We start from the raw sequence: 14,688 nt of genomic DNA on the forward strand, positions 1-14,688 counted from the left end.
CATCATTCGAATGCTTCACCGGTCTCAAATTTTGGGCTGTTGAATCACCTTGAGATGATGGACAGTTGTGGAGTGATGACACGGCTCGGTCTTCTTGCACTGGGCACCCTCTTGTGAGCAAACACTTATTGTTGAGTCTGTCTGTGTATGAGTACCCCACTCTGAAAGGATTCATTGAGTCCATGGATGAGTAACCTCGGGCTGCTCGCTCTTCAAAAGGATCCTCTAGTGTGTCTTTGAAAGCAGACTCCTTCAGTGTGAATCTGAAGGGGGACTCCACACCCATTTAACAGTGTTTTTGGAGAAAGCCTCACACTCGGGGTGTCTGACCCAATGGAGAGATAGAAACTACAAAAAGGTGAAGAAACCGCAGGCTTACCGCAGACCAGGATTTCGTTTCAGTCTCGAGGAGGCGCTGCCTGTTTCCGAGCCCCATGACAATTGGGTGTAATTGGGACTTTTGTCTGAGTAGCATTTCTTCAAAGACGAGGGAGCCTCTCGGATAACCGCCATTATAGTTGTCCTTTGGCCTGGCAATTAGGATTTGAATTAGATGGTCACAAACCAAACCCTTAACACTCGTTTAATATGACCCTGGAGTACAGTCGGTCTGATTTTGGGGTGACGCAAAATGCTAGTAACACAAACAATGAATCTGAGAGCGCTAGTGGAAATGCTTCTGTTCTGCATTTTGCTAATGTCATGTGAAATGTTTTATTGCAAATTATATCATCAGCATAACAGTTTGAGTTAAAAGTTTAATTGAAAGAATTCCAAGTTTAAATGAAATTTTGAATCTCAGATTTTCAATGCAATGTCATTTTCAGCATCATTACTCCAGTCTTCAGTGCTGATTTGGTGCTTAAAGGGTTAGTTCTCCCGAAAATGAAAATTCTGTCATTAATTACTCACCCTCATGTCGTTCCACACCCGTAAGACCTTCGTTTGGCGGTTTGATACATGCTCCGAAACACTGATTCGAAACAAAAGATTTGCAAAGCTTCGAAGCTTCAGTGTTTTGAAATCGCCCATCACTAGATATTGTTGAATAAAGTTGTTATTTTGTTATTTTGGCGCACAAAAAGTATTCTCGTCGCTTCATAACAGGTTGAAGCACTGTAGTCACATGAACTGTTTTAAATATGTCTTTAGTAGCTTTCTGGGCATTGAAAGTGTTAATTATCTTGCTGGAATTGCAGGCCTCACTGAGCCATCGGATTTTATCAAAAATATCTTAATTTGTGTTCTGAAGATGAACGAACGACATGAGGGTGAGTAATTAATGACAGAAATTTAATTTTTGGGTGAACTAAAATTATTGCAAAACACTTTTGCTGCTATTGAGGTGGATACGGGTAAGGTTATGGAGAGGTTTGGTGGTATGGGTAGGTATAAGGGTGGGTTAAGGTGTAAGGGATGGGTCAACAGTGTAATTATAAATGTAATTACAGATGTAATTACATGCAGGTATTTTTTAAAATACAAGTACAATGTAAAAACATGTATGTACACAAGACGTGCATTGCATCAAATGATTAATTTAAATAGTTAATGGCCACCTAATATAAAGTGGGACCCTCAGAAGGCTTCTTGAACTTATTTGACTGATTTCAGTTACCGATGCCATTGTAGAAATACAGTAGTGACAGTAAGACATAATGATTGAATTCTGAGAGCAGGATAAAGTGAGTTGTACATATGGGGGATGAGATTCATCTTGTATTAGGCTACTGACTAAACATTTCACATGATTTTAAAGATAATTTTCCATATACTTTTTACTTTTCTTTCAGTTTTTTTCTTTGCAAAACTATACTGCAGTAAATAAATCATGCATAAATGGGCGGTCCACAAAAGAAAAAGAAAAAAGTTTACTGAAATCTGACCTGTGAATTCGTATCACGTGAAGACGTGTGACCAACAGAAGATCGATAAAGGATTAGTTCACTTCAGAATTAAAATGTCCTGATAATTTACTCACCCCCATGTCATCCAAGATGTTTGTCTTTCTTTCTTCAGTCAAAATGAAATTATGTTTTTTGAGGAAAACATTCCAGGATTTTTCTCCATATAGTGGACTTCATTGGGGTTCAACGGGTTGAAGGTACAAATGTCAGTTTCAGTGCAGCTTCAAAGAGCTCAACACGATCCCAGATGAGGAATAAGAGTCTTATCTAGAGAAACGATTGGTTATTTTCTAAAAAAAAAAAAAAATGTATATACTTTTTAACCACAAATGCTCATTTTGCATGCTCTGCGATGCGCCACGCATTACGTAATCATGTTGGGAAGGTCACACGTGACATAGGCGGAAGTACCAAGCAAGTGTTTACAAAGCAAATGTGCAAATACTAAGTCAAACGGCCTTTACAAAATAAGGGTAAAACAACGATGTCGGACGATTTTGAATTTGGAGGAAAAAATGAGATGGAGTTTTTCGCCCTACCGCAGTACTGCTGTCACTTTAAGACCTGACGCACGGATCCATTATACTGTTACACATGTGTTTTCTTTCTCAACTGTTTACATTCACTTAAAACAGAACTGACTGTATTTACGTGAATACTCGCCAAGACTGGCATTATTTTGTGTGTATTTGAATGTCTCATAGGAGAGACGTACCCATGGCAAGTTTTTCGCCCTACCGCAGTACTTCCTCCTGCGCATGACCTTTCCAACATGATTACATAATGCGTGCTGCATCGCAGAGCAGTGCAAGACGAGCATTTGTGGTTAAAAAGTATATACATTTTTATTTTGTTAGAAAATGAACGATCGTTTTGCTAGATAAGACCCTTATTCCTCGTCTGGTATCGTTTAAAGCCCTTTGAGGCTGCACTGAAACTGTCATTTGTTCCTTCAACCTGTTGAACCCCAGTGAAGTCCACTATATGGAGAAAAATCCTGGAATGTTTTCATCAAAAACCTTAATTTCTTTTCGACTGCAGAAAGAAAGACATGAACATCTTGGATGACATGGGGGTGAGTAAATGATCAGGAAATTTTAATTCTGAAGTGAACTAATCCTTCAAAAGAACACAAAGCTGCAGGTTTGCAGTCTTACAGGAAAGTGGAGTAGATTGTATATTTTTACATTTTGAATTGATGTTGAATTGACGTATTTCAAAAAGAGCGTGACGTCACATCATGCCCGTGACCGTGTCCAAAGAAATTCCGCGTGCTTAAAGCACAGTTTGACTGTCCTTTAACAATCAAAGAAGTGAATCCGTTCACTACTGTGACCTTGAAAAAGCGTCAGTGCACCTGCACATTCTTCATGATCGCGACATGCGTTCGCACTAACGAGAGTGCGACTTGTCTATAGTCATCCAGAACGTCCCCCACAAAACAATTGCATCCTGTTAGTTGCCCCAGTTATTTAAAACAACTTGAGCCTGTTTAGATGTGCCTGAATTATGCAAATCTGCATGGGGACAGCATTGTTGCACACATATATCCCTGGAGGGATGAGCCTGTAAACACCATGGCGGCATTCTTCCCTCGGCCCCGAATTTCCCCCTCAGCACCCAGTCGATAAATAAAGGCAACGTTAAAGGGGTCTAATCCCGGGGATGACCCCGCTTTGTCACGTCACCTCTCCAGAGCTGAAGGGGGACGGGTGGGGAGAAAAATGGGGGAAAACGCTCCACATTAAATCCACAACAGTGCACGTCTAAGCTGTCACCTCTGTAAATGACCTCAGGCCTCGAATAGGGAAGACAGCAGAAAAGGACACACTTTATAACTCGGGCTCAATTCAGCCCCGAAGGCCCCACCTCTTATTTTGGCTGCACAAAGTGTTGTTGCCGGCTTCTCCGTACATTAATCTTCAACCCCCCGCTCGGCCCCCCCATCTCCACTTGGACGGCTCCCTCTATTGTAGCCCGGCTCATTGTAATGTGAGCCTGACTTCATCTCTATGCACCGGCAGGCAGGACTGTCTTTTCCTCTGTCCTGCGCTCCCCCCCTCGCCTCGTACCCCTGCCTTAATTGCCTCGGACCACCAGTATGTTGCGGCTGCAGATGTCTCTCTCCTTAATTTGCGTAGGGAGCACAATCAGCCCCATCTGCTGCAGTTTTTCCTTTCCACCGGCGGCCCCCCTCCCTGAAGAAATCACCTCTGCTCTCGCTTAAGTCTCTGCGGTAAGCCCCCCTACCCCAGAGCCAAAAAAAGCCACAACTCCTACTCCTCCTAAAGAAAACCTTGTCAGTGGGGCTGGGATTGAAAGCCTATCAAAAAGCTATAGAAGAGTGCTTTGCTTCGGAAGGGCACAATCGAGGGTTGGTGTGAAATGAGGGCCCCCTACCAGTTTACTTTTTTCCAGCGCTACTCCCTGTCAGGCCTCTGAAAGAGGCTCGGGCTACAGAATCGGGGACAGATGGGAGGACTTTAGGGAGGAATAATCAGAACGCGCCGCGGCCGATAAAGGTACTGCGTAGCGCCGTTGTTTATACAAAACAAAATAAAGTACACAAGCATAAATCCTCTCAATGGGCCGTGTGACACTCGGCCAAAGGCAGGCGAGCGGGCGGACGGACGGATGGCCTCCCCCCCCCCGGACTTGCGCCGTGTCTGGCTATTTCCACGTTGTTGCAGATGGTGTGTAACAAGATGGGCTTTTCGTTTGTTTGTTTGTTTGTTTGTCGATATTTAAAAGTTTTCCGAGAGAATAGAATTCATGCAATAATAGACAGACAGAGCAATTACTCTTCAAGTGACAGATGAACAGCACAGGCATTTTGACTGACATCTCCGCTCTCAAATGCCCATAGATTGCATTGGATTGGACACTGAGAATTGGGAATGATTGATGGTGCATTGGAAGACAAGGGAACTCCCTTTTTTGTGCATTTTCATAATTTCGAGAGACAACTTTTGTTCTATCAAACAAAGCTCTTTCTAGTTTTTTTTTTACTCTTTGTCTTTCGGCTAAAATGAGGGTGTGAGATGAGTGAAGCCACTGTCACCCGTGCAAACGCTTATTATGGAGGGTTCAGTGAGCATTTGTGTCAGTTCATGTGTGCAAATGATTCTCCTTTCTTCGTTTTATTTAAACTCTAATTCAAAATATACTGAGGACGTTTGCACAAATTTGTGCAAATGACCGCTTTCAATCATGCCTGAGATCTCTGGCACTTCTGTTTGTGGATGTGTTGGATGTTACAGCTGGACGGTGTAAAACAATGCAATACAAACTTGTTGCACAACATGTTACAAACAAAGCAATCAAGGCCTGACTTTGACTTTTTTGCTGACCAGCCACTGCGGCTAGTGGTTTTCCGAAGTTACTAGCCACTTAGCATTTTCACAGGCCACAGTTTAGACATTGATACTATGGGGAAAACTGACATATAGATATTTTTAACATTATCTCATAATTTGGCAGCAGGTATATTAGGCTGCTGTCACTTTAAGATCTGACGCACACATCCATTATACTGTTACACATGCGTTTTCTCTCTCAACTGTTAACATTCACTTAAAACAGAACTGACTGTATTTACGTGAATACTCGCCAAGACTGGCATTATTTTGTGTGTATTTGAATGTCTCATAGGAGAGACGTACCCAAGGGCACGTTTTCGCGAGTCACGAAATTACGTACCGACGCGTACGTCTCGCGGCAGTTTCCGACAGAAACGAACGCTAGAGGCGGTAAAACGTCAATAAGCGCTTTTGCTCGTTTTCATACACGGTCTCGATGACGGCCGGGGTCCGATTATGGATGAATAAAGACTCGTTTTGACGTCTCCTCGCGCAATATCATGTTACGACTTCAAAACGCTTTTTTCCAGAGTGCCCGATTTGTAAACGAACGTACTTTAGACTTTGCGTCGCTTGACCGGCTCTGTACGTTTCGCTTTTTTTAGCCGTAACCAGCTTGCTCGGTAGCTCAGCCGATATGGACTTACGATGAGGAGTCCCCCTGGGTACGAATCCCGCTAAAGGCAAGTGACGGACGGTAAAAAAAGAGAGCTCAAAGAGAGATCTAAACGAGCTGGAAAAACTGGTATACGATCGCGGACGCTTCTTATCTCACGCTTGCTTTTTGTTAACGCTCTCGGGTAGGTTTAGGCGTAGCGTCGGTGGGACGTTATTTTAAAACGCAACGGAGCGCAAATGTCAAATCAAGAACCGTGGCGATTCGTCTAAAAAGCAACGTCATAAAAACGTACCGCATTCACCCTATTATCCTATTATTATAAAATTAACACGCTTTTAGCGCCGCTCAGTGGACATTTCGCATTGAAACTGCAGCGAGACGTACGCATCGGTACGTATTTCGCGACTCGTGAAAACGTGCCCACGGATAGGTTTTTGTCATGAGACCAGGTTGGATTAAGCGCAATAAGCAGCGACAAAGAACTCAATTTAATATAGAGACGTGGCTTTATATGTATATATAACAGTGGCGCTGCTGTACTTCCTTGTGTCCCAATCTGAAACATTGACAGTTTGTTCTCCATTAGATGCTTTTTGCAAACTCTACCATCTGTGGAGGGTTTTCATGAGTATAAAAGATGTGGCTTTCAAATGTTAACATCTTGCTGGGTTTACTTTCCAAATCAGGCTACATATGTCCAGATTTAATGTTCTAATCTCATTAGCTATTTTTAGCTGCACTTCAAACATGCCAGTGCATATCTCTGCTCACGTGACTCTTTTCTACTCATGTTTGTGATTTTCACCACCTTGGCACTAGCACCAGATGGCACAGCTTAATCCCCTGACATTAGTTAGATAATGTAATTGACAAATAAAGGCTTCATAACTACATACTACCCCCATCGGTAGTATCATAATCCCTTTAAATGGTGACATGAAGCTGCCTAAGGCCAGACTAATGACATTTATGCTTGTTCCTCAACTTGCTGAGAGCTGAATGCAGTTTTTATGAAACATAAACCCTGAAATGAATACAGTTCATATGAATCCTAGCATATATATACATGCACTGTTCAAACGTTTGGGGCGGCAAGATTTTTAAATGTTTTAAAAGAAGTCTCTTATGTATTTGCACAAATATACAGTTAAACAATAACAAAGTGAAACTTTGAAAATGGACTTTTTTCCATTTTATTATATTTTAAATTTTATATTTTTCTTCCTGTGATCAAAGCTGAATTTTCAGCATCATTACTCCATTCTTCAGTGTCACATGATCCTTCATAAATCATTCTAATATGCTGATCTGCTGCTCAAGAAACATTTCCAATCATCAATGTTGAAAACAGTTGTGCTGCTTAATATTTTTGTGAAAAACCATGATCCATTTTTTTCAGGATTCTTTGATGAATAATGTTAAAATGAACACGTTTTTGAAATAGAAAATGAAAATCTTTTACTTTGTTACTTTGCTTTGTTACTTTAATTTAATGCATCCTTTAAAGTTTTTTTTTTTTTTTTCAGAAAAATTCAGTAGTGTATATTACATTTAATGCATTTAATTTGAGACATGCATGGTGAAAAGATTTCAATTATTATTTTTTAAATGGTGAATTCTCTTATGATGTATTGCACTGTTATAGTGGATAAATTAAATAAACTAGGTAGTGTGAAAAGTGTTTTAAGAGAGTTTATTTTTTAATAATTAACAAGGCAAAAGTGCTCATAATTGAAAAAAATCATCCATTAATGTCTTTGCATCGCATAACAAAATATCAAAATAAAAAAGCATTTCACAAAAAGAAACTTACGTTATAAATGATACACAATAGATTGTAATTATAAAGATATACTGTTCAAATATGTAAAATATGTAAGACCAAAAGAATCGAGACACTTTCTGGTTGTCAAACATTAGTGAATCATGTTAATTTGATGAACTACACTTGTGGTTATTCTGCTAGTGAAGCTTTATTACTGTTAACTAAATCTAAAACAAAAACTTTTGTGTTCATTGAAATAAAGCTAAAATAAAATAAAATAAGAATATTAGATACAAATTAGAAGTGTTGCTAGCTGATATAAGTTTAAAAACTGCTCTAGTGAAAAATAAATATACCAAAAATGTATTTGAAATACATTTATTTCATGCTAAGTATACTACAAATACATTTACATATTATAAATACCCTGAAATTGTACTTTTGGTATGCACTTTAAATATGTAGCATTTAAAGACTGATATTATACTTACTAATAGTGATATTGAAACACATTTAGGCTTAATATTAAGAAATGTGCATTGTGCAATAAAGAATAAATAATCTAAAGGTTAATTGTTATTTATTTTATTAAATTCATATCATTAAGTCTCAAGTGATATGTCAGTAAATATGTTAATGGATTTGTATATGCTTAGTATGAAATAAATGTATTATGTAGCTTTTTTTTCTTTCACTGTCCTGTCAGCATAATACAGCATTTTTAGTGGTTTTTGCGGATCTGTGTGAACGGGATCATTTTGACAATGTTGTCATCCGTACACAAGAAACACAACGTTTTTAGTACATTGTTGTCATTCGAACGTACTCTGAGTTTGATATTTTGCGTCTAACGCAATGACATTCAGACATTTTAACTGTGACTTGAAAAGTGTTACTTTTTGGGGCCATTATATGGATCAAATAAAAACATCGGATCACTAAATGGTCTAAGGATCATGATAAGCAGTTTTAAGTAGTATTCCTACAGGTGTTGTTATCAGGGGACCGCAGTGCTAATTGTGCCATTTTCCTTGTCAGAGCCCCTGTGACAGACCCACGTCTGGCGAGGGACAGCGGGGACATACAGTCCTCATAGGTGCGAATGGCGCTGGCACTCATAATGAAGGCTGTAGGCCTCGGCCCAGTCTCAGGACATGAACCCCCACAGAGCCCGCTTTGCTGTGAAGCACCGCCTTTTGTTTGCCATTTATTTACCTTGCTTACCCAAGCCATAGTGGTGAGAACAATGAGGTCTAGATCAACAGCTCCTTGAATGGCTGCGGCTTCTTTATCCTTTGCCTCTGAACACTGGTTACCTCCGAAAGCCAGTGATTAAGATCCCAACGGGCTATCTTCAGTTCAAAAGCACAAAGGAACTCCACTTATCCAATAAAGAGTCCCACATTCTGCATCCGTAGCTTGTTGCCGTTAGATATGGTGGCATGAATGCCACGTGAGTCTTTAGACACAATTATTATCTTCAACTTTGGGTGTTTTTCACTACCGTTCAAAAAGATCATAAAGATTTTGTAATGTTTTTGCTGCATTTATTTGAGTAATATTATGGGATATTTTTACAATTTAAAACGACTGTTTCAGCATCATTGCTTCAGTCTTCAGTTCAATATTAAAGATGGTCACAAGGTTTGTTAATGCAGCAGAAGTTTTTTTCTGTGATGTTTGGTGGCTGAATATTGGAGGTTGGTTTGGCTGCATGGGGTAGAAGGGAGGTTTGGGAACCGGTGGTCTCAACCAGCTGCATGGCAAAACGCCGCCCATTCCCTGCTCAACAACAAAAGATGAAAGCGTGTCCTGCTGGGTGGCAAAGACACCAGGTGACTAGAGCAACCTGAAGGGTGAAGCACAATGTTCCCTAATGCAGAAAAAAGCAAGATCCCATTCTATGGCCACCATTTAAGCATTTTGCAAAGGGGAGTTGTTTCCCCAGCTTTTTAAACATGACCACATAATCCTTTCCCTCTCTAAACACACAATAGAATGGTAAGAAGGTGGCACCGCTGAATAAAACCAAGCATTCTGGACCAATGCACACAGGTCAGGTTTCACAGGGGGAAACCAGGATCGCCAAAAGATTGGCCTGCATTGCTAAGAAACATCCCGTTTTTATTTAAAGAATTTGTTCTAGGTTTGTCATCATTGCACAAAACAAGTGCTCGTTATCTGATATAATAAGTTTGTGAGGTATGAAAGCATACTGTGCAGCCAGTCAATATACAGTCGCTGGCTTGAGGTAGAAGGAAAATATGGGTGAACTCTGCAAACATTCACAAACCTTCTTTAAACACTCTTAAAGTTGATGTTTCCTGTATGGACAGTCTGAGTTTCCATGGTCTTTTGACCAATGCTGGATTAGCAAAACACTGAGAGTTACAGTTTGTGGCCACTTATATAAACGGCTTATCTTAAAAGTTAGTCATCAATTTTTTTCTTCTTCTTTTTAAAGTCAGTTACATGAAAAGGTATATTGGTCTAATTTGAATTGGAAAACTAAGACTGATTACATTTTGTCTCATTGTCAACACATTGTCTTGACATATTGGCTTTATGGACGTTTATGCAAGTCTTTTATAAGCCTGCATCACAAGCATTAAGTTTTAACAAGAAATACAATAATGTATCATAAAAATGACATGTGATTCAGTGAAAAATATGTTAAACACAGCACTTAGCAGTTTTAATTTAGGGTCCAATTCTCACTGTTAACTAACTATTCACTATGACATTTGCCTCAATAAACTCCTAATTACTGCTTATTAATAGTTAGTAAGGTAGTTGTTAAGTTTAGGTATTGGGTAGGATTAAAGGATGTAGAATATGATCATTAAAAAGTACTAATAAACAGCCAATATCCTAGTAATACGCATGATTATAAGCTACTAATTATGAGAATTGGACCATAAACTAAAGTGTTGCCTAATCTTTTAATGTCTCGTCAAAATGAATAATCACTTTTTACAAAAATAAACATGTTTAAATTTATAGAAGTAACAATATAATACATAATGCAAAATATAATTTTATATAATATGACATGTTATGGCTGTTTTTACATTGTATATGGTGATGTAAAGTGTGTGCGGTCCTTCTATTGCTTTGTAATGTCTTATGTGTTTGTATTGTCTTATACTTTGAATTATAATAGGTTTTTTTTGTGTTGTCTTAAAAATTTTGGTAACACTTTATTTTAGGATATTTTAACTAGTTGCTTATTAGCATGCATATTACTAGAATATTGACTATTTATTAGTGCTTATTAAGCACATATTAATGCCTTATTCTGCATGACCATATTCTACATCCTTTAATCCTACCCAATACCTAAACTTAACAACTACCTGACTAACTATTAATAAGCAGTAAATTAGGAGTTTATTGAGGGAAAAGTCATAGTTAATAGTTTATATGTGTTCCCTATAAAGTGTCACCAAAATTTTATATTTTATATTTTAATTGAATATTGTATACATTACAAAAAAAAAAAAAAAAAAAAAAGCATTGAGTCTTTGAACTTAATTCAAAAGCAAAGGAAACAATGAAGTTTTTTTTTTAAGACATTACATAAGCAATATTAGGTGTTTCCATGGTATCAGAATTGTTTGCAGTTTGTGTTTACACAGTGGTTAAAATAACAGGTTCAGAAGTTCACGCGATAAACCCGACTTGAAAAAGGAGTCCACAATTGTTTCTGGGAGTAAAGGGGAATCATAAATGTGACACTATCCTTTTCTCCATACTTTATTTCTTTCATGTCCACATATTGATTGTCTCTTGGCCTTTATAATGAGGAGTATTAAAAATTAAAATACTAGTTGAAAAAAGTCAATGATACTGAGGTAAATAAAAAAAAATAAAAAAAATGAATAATGAGAAAAATGATAAATTACTAAAACATAATTGAAAAACAAACAAACACTGGCTTGATAATTAAAAAATAATTTAAACAATCCAAATTAAATTAAAAAATAAATTGCATTTGTGGAATATATTATAGTAGAAATTCAACCCTTAGGGGAAATAAGAAAATAATTCAATGAGCAGAGAGACCGGACAGATTTCTTTTGCATCTTAGATTATTATGATATAGATTACACTGTTTTATTAGCATCAACATAATGCGAACATCTTCGTCATCATCATCATCACTGTTGTTGTTTTAAATATTTATTATTGGCTATGACTTATGTGTTAGAGATGTTATTTCCATTTTTTAGGAAAGAGTGTGTGTTATTTGTGTTAAAGGATTAGTTCATTTCAGAATTAAAATTTCCTGATAATTTACTCACCCCCATGTCATCCAAGATGGTGAGAAATGCAAGATGAGCATTTGTGGTTAAAAAATATATAATTAAAAAAAAAAAAAAATTTTTTGAAAATGACTTGATTGTTTCGCTATAAGCTGATTTGTTAAAACTAGGTTTTTTTTTTCACGTTTTATAAGGAAATGTTTTCAGGACATGAAATTTTGTTGTATTTGGAATTGAATTAAAATAAAACATAAAATTGAATGAACGTACCTTTAATTTGCTTTTTTTCTTAATTTTGTAGTAAAATAGAAGTTGAGATAAATTAACTTGCTTAGTACATTGAAATATACTATGTGTAATAACTACAAAGTAATTAATATTACAAAACATTTTAAGTTAAATGAACTCGAATTATTAAGTTCACATTACTTAATCATTACTTAATTTTTTTAGGGCGACCAGTTTCCTCAAATTTTTAAAGTAAATTCAACTTATCCGGGCTTACAGTGCAGATAAGACCCTTATTCCTCGGCTGGGATCGCGTAGAGCCCTTTGAAGCTGCGCTGAAACTGACATTTGGACCTTCAACCCACTGAACCCCAGTGAAGTCCTCTATATGGAGAAAAATCCTGGAATGTTTTCCTCAAAAACATAATTTCTTTCCAATTGAAGAAAGAAAGACATAAACATTTTGGAAGACATGGAGGTGAGTAAATTTTCAGGAAATTTTAATTATGAAGTGAACTAATCCTTTAAGTTCAGATCATGTAGAAATAGGCCATTGCAGCATGTATCCTCTTTTTACAGTGTCTGATGAACTACAAGCTGGTTTAGGGTGTATCTCAGTCTTCAAATTAAGATTCATTTTCAACAGAAAAGATGTAGTGCACAGAGAGCTGTCAACTTACAGTAATTTGTTGTCAAATTTTGACGATTGTGCTTCACTGCAAACCTTCATCTTGTCAGTCTGTCATAGACAGGCAGCAGAACTGATGATTCCTGACCATTACCCTGTGAATGAGAGGTGGCAGGTCTACTTAGGTTGGAGAGGGTGTTCTGCAGTATGTTAATCATTCTCCTGACAGAGTACTGGCAAGAACCCATCAAAAGCCTCAGTGTCAGGTCCTCAGGACGAATGATGGATGCTCGCCCCTCTCTGAGCTTCCAGAGGAGTGATCAGCAGTCTCCTCTGGCTATACAATAATGAGGACAGGAAGCCCAGTTTGCAAAAGAAGTGCTACGTCAAGAGTGGAGTGGGTTCCTCAGCCTTGAATAAGAAAAAGAGAGGGCACGATTGATCAGCAGCTTTATTGATCATTGCTCCCACTGCTGTCCCAATCTGGAGGTGTAAGTGGGGCAGCTGAGGCGTTGCACGAACGTCACACCCCAGGTATTGCGCCTACTTTGCATTATTCCTCTGACAGGGAATTAAGAAGCTCTTTAGTATGCATTGGAAATGCTGCTAGGGCTGGACCAACATGCAAACTTATTTATGAAACCAAATCACTAATGCAGGGTTAGACAAAGTAACATCTAACAAAATATTAATGTAATATATAGAAGGTATTTTGTGTCATAATTTGTATGTTGGTAATAAATAATGCATCTGATATAATCATTATGAAATTTAACATAGTAAGAGAAAAAAATATGAACAACAGAGATACATTTATAATTTCCCCCACTAAATTTGCTATAATGTACAGCTTTCTCTTTTTTCTATCAGGCTAAAGACCCAAACACATGTCACTGACAGAGACAAATTGTTTGTATATTTGTCTGAGATCAATATCCAGTTTGTCCCAATGGACATGACAAACTGTAGCGGGATTTAACTGCCATTGAGGACCTCTTTGAAAGCCATTTTGATAATCTTAAACATGTGCAATTTAAATGCAAATTATTTGAGCAAAGTTTGTAGCAAGACTAGCATATACTTAGCAACGTCAGTAGGTTGAAGACAGGGTTGCCAGGTTTTCACAACAAAACACACCCAATTGCTACTCAAAACTAGCTCAAAACTAGTCTAATCGCATTTTAAAGGGGATCCCCAGTAAAAATTACGTTCCAGGGGTAAAATCTGCCTTTTTGCCAGGGTTTCACCTGGTAAAATTCGCATTCCAGGGGCTAATATCATGTTATTTGGGATCGCTTCAACACACATACATGAAAAACAACCCGCGGCAACAGTGATAAAGTAGCCCAATTCGTCGACTTGGCACCTGGTTGAATATGCAAAATGAACAAATACTAACCCTAAATCCTACACCCTAACCGTAACCAATGAAATTGGCTGTAGGATGGGATTTGCAAAAAAAAAAACATGGTTTACTCCGATATGTGACAATAAGGAAGAAAAAATCTATAGCTACTTTGTAACTATTGTTACTGCTACTGAAATTTGACTTTGATAATTTATCAATGTAAAACATATTTAAATGTATGCAAAAAATAGCATATATGAAAGATTTGTTTTTAAATATGTGCAAGAAAAAATATTTATATTGCAAAAAAAAACAAATATGTGCAATTTCTGAGTATTATATATACAAAAGCCTTTTAGCACAGATGTCCAATAGGATATGCCGAACATCACATGAACAAACAGGAAAACAGGTTTTATCACATACACTTGCTAGAGAAAGTATTAACAGCAGAATGGACAGTATTATTTTTATTGTTGCCGCTTTAAACTATTTCAATAGGCCTATTCAAATGTTAGTGAGAAGAAGAAGAAGATAAAAGAAAAACAAAAAACGTTTAAATATCAATC

The sequence above is a fragment of the Megalobrama amblycephala genome, linkage group LG23, assembly GCF_018812025.1.
Source record: "Megalobrama amblycephala isolate DHTTF-2021 linkage group LG23, ASM1881202v1, whole genome shotgun sequence".
Classification (NCBI taxonomy): Eukaryota; Metazoa; Chordata; class Actinopteri; order Cypriniformes; family Xenocyprididae; genus Megalobrama; species Megalobrama amblycephala.